We start from the raw sequence: 9,292 nt of genomic DNA on the forward strand, positions 1-9,292 counted from the left end.
AGTTTCTCTTCAGGATAAATGTATCATTAACAAACACACACTGGAGAAAAACCATTCCAGTGCAATGAATGTGGAAAGAGATGTTGTCGCTCATCAGTCCTACATAGACATCAGCAAACACACACTGGAGAAAAACCAAATCATTGCAGTGAATGTGGAAGCAGCTTTCGTGATTCTTCAACATTAAGGATTCATCAGCGAAGACGTACAGGAGAAAATCCATATCATAGCAGTGAACGTGCAGAAAGCTTTTGTCAATCTTCAAACCTAAAAAGAAATCAGCAAGAACTCCACATTCAATGAAAGTGTCTATTCTGTGCTATTGTTTATTTCCCTACAGCTAGGAAAAACATGAAATATCAGGAAACCCATTGGGAGACTAGAACAAAGTGGACTAAAAGTAAAGAAACATTGTTGGTTTTTATTCTGTGAGAGAGTTTTAACTAAAGAAATCCAAGCAAACAATTCAATTCAATTCAATTGTATTGATATATGATTTGGAACTCGATTGAGGTCCACATAAAAAACACAGAGCATAAGAAACAGCAATTACAAATACAAAAATCCATAAAATACACTCTGTTAACACCGAAACTAAGTAAAAGAGTCAAATCCATTAGTACAGTTCTAAAAAGCATTTAAAAAAGTAAAAAATTCTGTAACAAAACATTTCATTGGGGGGGTTATGAATAGCATCGACTAAAGAATTGGCAGACGAAATACTTAGTTTTAAACAAATTGGTCTCACCCACTTTCGGCGGTGAGCCATTAAGGCAGGGCATACGAAAAGAACATGGGCAGTATCCTGGATCGAATTAGTACACAAATTACATTTGTCGGAAGAACCATACCATCTAGCTAATAATTTATTTAAAGGGAGGAGATCCTGCCTCAGAAGGAACCAAAAACGTCGTAAGCCATGAGGAAGGTTGCAAGAGGCATAAGGTTGCATACGTTTAAGTAAACAAGAATTAATAACAGAAGATGCACCTTTCTTTAAAATAAGGGAATCTCTATAGGTATCTTAAAGTGGCCGGTTTTCCCTTTGCCAGACAAGAGACCCGCGTATTACTTCCGCTAGGCCCTGTACCCAACTGCCTCGTATGCCGAATTCAAGCCTAAGAGATGCCACCGTACAAGCATTGTTGACCGTAGTTAGATATCTCAAGAGTCTGCCCTCAACAGTATCCAAAAAACCCCATTGCCCCAAATCAAGAAGGTCAATGCCATAAAGCAGTGAGGCTGGAATTTTTGCCCGGAAAGCCTCTAGCAAATGAACAAAGTGTCTTTTGCCTGTAGCTTTATAAAGTGCACATAATCCTTTACCCTGTGTCATGGCCTTCCGAGTGTTATTATCTATGTGGGCCTTATCGCTCAAGTTACCACATACTATCTTCCCTAAGAAAACATAGGATTTTACAATTTCCAGCTTGTGACCACCTAGAAACCAATTAAAATTCCCAGATTTCAGTTTTTTCTTTCCCATCATACACATTACTTTGCTTTTAGAGATATGAATCTTCAGATGATGGGACTCAGCAAATACGTGCAGTGCCTGCAGACAGTTATTTAGTCCTTTTGGGCTAAGGTCTAGTAGTAGTATATCATCTGCGTACATCAAGCATGTAATAGGTTTGTCCCCCAGAAGAGGGGCAATGCCTACGCTTAAAGATAAGGTCTGGGGGAGATCACACACATAAAGGGAAAACAATAGTGGGGCCAATAGACAACCCTGTTTGAGACCATTGGCCGAGGAAATCGCTTGGGATAGGCTTCTCTCCCCTCCTAATAACTCTGCACCAGGTATTAGAGTGGAGGTCCTGAACTAAGTTTAAGAGGCGGACTGGCATACCTAAAGCCGATAGTTTCCTCCACAGCAAAGGGCGATCGACTTTGTCGAAAGCTGTGGAGAAATCTATAAAGGCTGCATAGACTCTCCCCCCTCTGACCCTGATGTATTTATCAGATATTACTTGCAGAGCTGTTGAATTATCCATAGTGCCATGGTTCTTTCTAAAGCCCGTCTGCTCTAAGGGAAGTATATTGATCTGGTCCACCCAATCATTAATTAATTTCAAAAGACATTTTGCTAAAACTTTGCCAATTGCGTCCAAAAGGGCGATTTGGCGGTAGTTTTCGGGAGATAACTGGTCACCCTTTTTAAAAAGGGGAACCAGAATACTCCCCTTCCAAGATGGAAGAACCTTTCCACTCAGAAAGCAAATGTTAAACACCGGGCAGAGCAATTTGCTCCATTTTACACTATTTAGCTTTAAAACAGAAATTGGGAGTTCGTCCGGTCCCATTGCTCCTGAAGAGCGCATTTCCCTAATAGCCAATTCAATAGCCTTTTCCGAGAGTGGAACCAAAGGCTGACTATCCTCACTAAAATTTATGCGGGGGACCACTGTTCCATTACTTGCATAAAGGGATGTGACATAGTCCAGCCATATTTGCTCTTCAATGGGAATTGGAAGCGAATTTGTTCTGGTCCCACAACCCCCGCCTATGAGGGACCAAAATTGTTTCATTTGTCCATTAAAGGCGGCCCCTCTTAGTTTTATCCAGATAGTATCCTCCCCCTCTTTTCGTAATTTGGCCTGTAACCTTCTCCTCCTTCTTTTTAATAGGGCTATTCTACACGCTCCTTCAGATGATTTACATAGATATTGTTCCCTTACTAATTTATTTATTTCTATGCTGGGCCGTCGGAGGGGACTGAAGGGTATTGTGGTATATCTTTTCTTATTTGGATTTTTAGCGACAGAAGTCACCACCTTCATAAAGTCAGAAAAACACTCAATTTCTAATCCATGCCAACTAGCAAGGTCATTTATTGCTACATCAAGGATGCTATCCAAGCCTCTTAGAGCACACCTGACCATGCTACCTGTAAAATCAACACCATGGAACAATGCTTGGACTAACTTTTGAATCTTGAACAGTAAAGAATTCCAGCGTTTAAATTTTTTAATTCAGAACTCTGCTTTACAGTTCTGGACACTTATCCTGGAAAATAAATCTGTATTCAGAAGACAAGGAACATGAATGAAATTCATTGTTGACAGAAATAATATTCTGGCTTTGTATTTACAAGCAAAAAGAATCCCTCATTTTATATAAACCCAGCTGGTGAATGCTGCCCTCTGAGCAAATAGAGCAGCAGCTGTGTGATATCCCGGCCGAGTATTTCACTTCAGAAGAGTGCAGGATCAATAATGAAGGTCGTGGGATCTGTCCGTTCTGCCACAGGCGTAAATCCGACCGTGTAAACCAGCGCAATTGCCTTCGACCTTGATGGCTGGGAGGAGAGCGAGGATCCAGCTGTGACGTCACACGGCTTCTCCCACTGCCGGCCCGGCGCATCGGGGGCAAGCCCGTCGGATCTGGAGGGCACCCGGGGAGAGGTGGCCCTGCTTGCAGCTGTTTCCGCTTTAAGCTTTCCAAGGACGGAGGTCCATACTGGCCTCCGTGAACTGCCAGCAATTTAATGAGACCTGTGGCGCTTGGATCAACCCGTCCAGAGTGCCTGCGATGTGCGGCAGCCTGAAGTGCTTTCCCATCGGCAGCCCTCGTGGGACACAATTAGAGGCACCCATTGGTGCTTACACCCGCTGCAAATCCACACGGCGCTGGAACCCATTGTCTGGATTATACCTCTGTGGATGCTTTCCTCCTCTGCGTGCTCAACAGGTGACCAACTGATCTTCGTGGCGGCAGACTCGGCCTCCCAGCCAACAATCCGGCATCCCTCTTCACGCCACGTCATTCAATGCCTGATTCGGGCTCAGTGACCCCGCTAGGGCTTGGGGGGGGGCGCCTGACTGTGTAGTAGCAGACTGGGAGCCAGCCGCTGCCATTTTGATTTACAAGGGGCTGATAACAACCAAAAGTGAGCACAGATTGGACACTACAGCGGCAATATTTGACTCCTGCCCCGAGGGTCCTAACTCCCCCTGCCTATCTTTGGTCCTCCAACAGGGGTCCCTATGCTGCTGAATCAGCCTCTGTCTGCAGTCCCACAGATCCTAGTCTCGCTGTTCCCCTGGTCTGGTAGTCTCCTGCCGGAGGCAGAGAGCGAGACGCAATGGCCTCTGCAAGGGGCCCCAGGCAATCCTCATTGCAAAAACTGTCCACATTTGCCCATTCCACGTCAGATGAAGCAGAGGGGAAGCAGGCTGGTGCGGAGGCGACGCAGCAAACTGAAGACGGAGCTCCAACGTTGCTGGATATCATGGAGGCTATCAGGGGAGTCTGTACAGCACTGGAACATAAGATTGACACTGTTTCCATCGACGTCAACCTTATACGCACCGATCTGAGAAACATGGGGGAGAGAGTCAAGGCAAACAAAGACTCTGTCGCAACACTTAAACATTCCACGTCGTAGCTGGAGATGACAGTTAAGCAACTGCGGACCCAGACGTTGGACCTTGAGGCTTGAGCACAGGGTCAGACTGATTTGCATATGGCCATGTCTGAACTGGGGTGGCAAAGTGGGCTAAAGAACGGTGATAGATTAAACCCAGATCTTTTTACTGGGTGTGAGTGTTTGATTGATTCAGATGCTACGTCCATCACCACCCCCTTTTGTACCACTTTGTTCGCCATAAGTTGGCAGGGTATGCTCAGACGTGAGTCCCTTGCTCACTTTGCCACTGGATTCAAGCAAGCCGGGCTGAAGACGGCTGGAATGCCAGAAACCGGTCCTCGGAAGCTTGTTTCCGGTCCAGGGAAGGCATGGCTTGGCAGTTCGGACTGGACTGTTCCCATGAGGCACAGGGTCAGACTGATTTGCATATGGCCATGTCTGAACTGGGGTGGCAGAGTGGGCTAAAGAACGGTGATGCATTAATCCCAGGTCTGTTGACTGGGTGTGAGTGTTTGATTGGTTCAGATGCTCCGTCAATCACCACCCCCTTTTGTACCGCTTTTGGCCGCCATAAGTGTGGCAGGGTATGCTCAGACGTGAGTCCCTAGCTCACTTTGCCACTGGATTCAATCAAGCCGGGCTGAAGACGGCTGGAATGCCAGAAACCGGTCCGCGGAATCTTGTTTCCGGTCCAGGGAAGGCATGGCTTGGCAGTTCGGGCTGGACTGTTCCCATGAGGCACAGGGTCAGACTGATTTGCATATACGTGAAAAAACAAACAGAGAAGACCAGGTCAAGGGTGGTGTACTGAGTTAAATGGTGAGAGGGAATCACAAGGACACAAATGTGAAACAGTGTATTGAGTCCTGCTGGGCTGAAAAAATCCCATCAGACCACCCATTTGGCGGCATTTCATCATATGGGAATGAGTAGTTGCTCCAAACACCGCCTCAACCTTCCAGTGGCGGTGCATATATGGAGAGCGGCAAATTCAGCCACAGTAGTGCTCAAGAAATAATGTGGAAAAGGGTGCAGTGCTGTTGAAAAGTGTGATTGCTAAAATTGGCTACCTAGATTGAAGGAACCGCTTACAGAAATAAGTCTAGGTGCCAAGATTAAAAACACGCCTCTTAGTGGGTGAGTAAGACTACATTATGGCGCTGTACAGAGTGGTCGACTAGTTTCAGCTAGAAGGAGTATTGCTCCAGCTTTCATCAGGACCTTAAAAAACATAATAAGCTACTGCAAAACAGTGTGGTAGTTGTATACACATGTAAGAGGGAATAAGTTGTATCAATGTAATATAATATACTTAAGAGAGTCATATCTGCCCCTCAAAACTTGGAACCCCAGTGTCCACTGATCACAGGAATAATCTTCTTCCTGTCAAAAAACAAAAGATAAACAAAACTATGTATCCATTAACACATATGAATCCCTATAACACCACACACACCACCAAACCAGAAAACACCTGCATGAACAATTTGCGTTCTGCACAACAATGAAGCATATTAGCTTGACCACTAAGAGGCATTTCCTGATAGTGATACTCACCCAGCTTTGTGTGGGTGAAGACCTCACCTCGCCCGGCAACTGCTCGGGAAATTGAGGCCCCGCTCTGATGTGTAAAGAAAAGGACACAGTTAGTTCACCATCCTTCTGTGTCCAGCCAAATCGCTTTACACACACTGAACCCAATTAAAGTGTGATGGACTCCTATCTATCCCGCCAAAAAACTCTCTCCGTCACTTTACCACCACAGTTTACGGTGGAATAATGCCCTGCGGGAGAGACCTGATATGACAAAAAAGGGGGGTCTGCCAATTGCTAATAAGATATATGGTCCTGGGTATCTGTGGTAAAAAAGTGCCCCAAGTGAGAAAACTAAATTCATATTAGTGTCGTTGGCACATATATGTGTTACCCAGTGACCAGTGCTGTGTACATCACAGAATACTTTGTTGTATAACAGAGAAAGGTATTATGGTGAAGTCCTGCAGGCCCCTAAAGAGGTGACTGCAGGTGGACCCGAGAAACAGTCTGGGGGTATTACTATAACCAGAAATAAAAAACACTCGCTACTATGCTCAGACGTGAGTCCCTTGCTCACTTTGCCACTGGATTCAAGCAAGCCGGGCTGAAGACGGCTGGAATGCCAGAAACCGGTCCTCGGAAGCTTGTTTCCGGTCCAGGGAAGGCATGGCTTGGCAGTTCGGTCTGGACTGTTCACATGAGGCACAGGGTCAGACTGATTTGCATATGGCCATGTCTGAACTGGGGTGGCAGAGTGGGCTAAAGAACGGTGATGCATTAATCCCAGGTCTGTTGACTGGGTGTGAGTGTTTGATTGGTTCAGATGCTCCGTCAATCACCACCCCCTTTTGTACCGCTTTTGGCCGCCATAAGTGTGGCAGGGATTTGCATATGTCCATGTCTGAACTGGGGTGGCAGAGTGGGCTAAAGAACGGTGATAGATTAAACCCAGATCTTTTGACTGGGTGTGAGTGTTTGATTGATTCAGATGCTCTGTCCATCACCACTCCCTTTTTTACCACGCTTTAATATTACAGCGTTCCGAATTGCGGCGCATCGAATACATCCGGCGCATCGAATACATCAGTGTCCAAATTTATAGAAACACCTATTGGCAATCTTCTCTCTCCTAAACGAAGGAATTAGGTAAGCGCTGTTTGATTCTCCAAGTTATTAGTCTAAATGGAAGGCTTATGGAAAGTTTATCAAGACATGCCCTGATCTTTTCAGTGTTCCATGGCGGAGATATCCGACAAACTCTGTGGAAACAATCAGTGATATCCCGGAGACACATGGAACTAATGAGTTAGGTGAGTCTATTTCGATATTGTAAATACTAGGAATTTGTAACATTGAATGGTCCCCTAACAGGGTCACATTTTACTATTCCAGCTCCCCCCAATACGGGCTATTATCACATATTATTTTCCTTCCGGGAGAATCATAGATCACTATTTGCTCTGACTTCTTCTTCTTGAACTTAGGTAAGCCGATTTTTGCTATGTGCAATTGCTGGGATGGAAAATAAAATCCATAACGTATAACTATAAGAGTGAACCGTCTAGAGGGTTTCTAACCATCAAGGTAATATCCTCATCCTCCCTTATTCACACAGTGATTGGCTTTTTAACCCCTCGGCCCTCACTAGAATATATTGTTTTCTAGGAGGACCTCACATTAATTGAAATTTAGAAACAAGGAATTGAATTTCTACAAACATCAGTGTAAGCTATTACTCCCTGACTTTCTTCTACTCTCTTTAAGTTTATTTAGCAACAGCCCATTTAGAATATTTTTTGTTCTTATAGGGTCATCAAACGATCCTGATGAAGACTCGCACGGCCCAGGATTAAGTCACCGAAAGGCCAGAAGCTGAGTCGAAACGTCAACGCTCTTCTGATAAACTTACCTGGACCCACATATTGTCGTTCCCATGTACATTTGAATGACTAAATAACATAGGTTTCAAAATGTCTTAAACTGATGCATGAATTGATTTATGGCCAGGCTTGAATAAAGGGTATATTCATTGACCCTAGTGTACAAATTAATAAAGAGATTGTTTTTATGTCACTATTTATACAATTCTATTTCTTCCTTATCACTGAGCACCACTTTATCTCTACATTGCACGCTGCCCTTGGGGCAATCAGTATGACCTATATGCATTGTTACTGTTGATTCATATCAGTTGATTCATATCATATAAGAGTGGTAGAAAACGAATAAATCACCACTGTTCAATGTTTGAAGGCTGTTGCGTTGTAAGATTTATCTTATTTGTGAATTATGAAACGCTGACAGAATTGCGACTTTATAAAATATCAGTCTTTGGACCACTGTTTTCTAATACCACCAAGCAATACAGCGCATCCTCTTGCACCGGCAGGGCCGTTACAGTGTGTAGTATATGACAGATTTCCCCTAAATATCTGCGTAATCGCGGGCATGCCCAGAGCATGTGAAGAAGACCAGCCTCATCTACCTGACAACGAGGACAATGGCGGGGAGAATCCGGGAACATTCTATGTAACCTATGGGGGGTGAGGTACGCCCTGTGCAACACCATAACCTGGATAAATTTAAAATTAGCGTTCCTGTACACTTTCCTGGGGTGCTCAAGAACCATCTTCCATGCCTTATCTGATAGAACCTCCCCTGTGTCTTGTGTCCAGGTTTCTCTAAGTGTAGTGAGGGATGTGGCTGCATGCTCTCTAATCCCAGTGTAAAGCCACTGAACCAAGTGGCCACCTGTCCCCATATAGTAGAGTAGATGAACCAATTTGTGTTGTGCAGGTTTGATTCGCTGCGGAGCCCATGTACATCGTATGTAGTGCGACACAGTGGCATGTAGCAGGTATAACCGTTGGGGAGCCCCTGTGGTGTGTAGAAAGGATTCATGATCTAGTAAAGCGTCATCCCCAAAAAAGGCCCCTACATCCTCCACCCCAGCTTCTGTCCAGGGCCGTAGCCTACGTTGGGTAAGTCGTCCCTGTGGTGTTGGAATACCCAACCAAAGGAACGTTCTCCGCAAAGGGCTTGGTCGTGGAAGTGTATGCCAGTGCCTTCCTCCAGCACATCAGAGCTGTGCGCAGGAGGGGATGGCAATCTGGGGGAATCCTAGCCTTGGGCAGTAACAGAGAGTGTAACTCGCCGTGTGCCAGTTGGTTTGTTGTAAAATTAATCTTGTGTAGATTCATGCCCTTCACCCAACGTGCCAGCCACTGAAGCTGACTGGCATAATAATATCCGCGTAGGCCCGGAACTCCAAGACCTCTTAATCTAGTACCTAGTTGAAGCTTTCGTAGGCTAATACGTCTCCGCCCAGACCCCCAAATAAGGGTTATCAGAATTGTATTCAAAGTGTTAAATATCTGTTGTGGA

The sequence above is a fragment of the Lissotriton vulgaris genome, chromosome 1_1 (genome assembly GCF_964263255.1).
Source record: "Lissotriton vulgaris chromosome 1_1, aLisVul1.2, whole genome shotgun sequence".
In the NCBI taxonomy this organism is placed as follows: Eukaryota; Metazoa; Chordata; class Amphibia; order Caudata; family Salamandridae; genus Lissotriton; species Lissotriton vulgaris.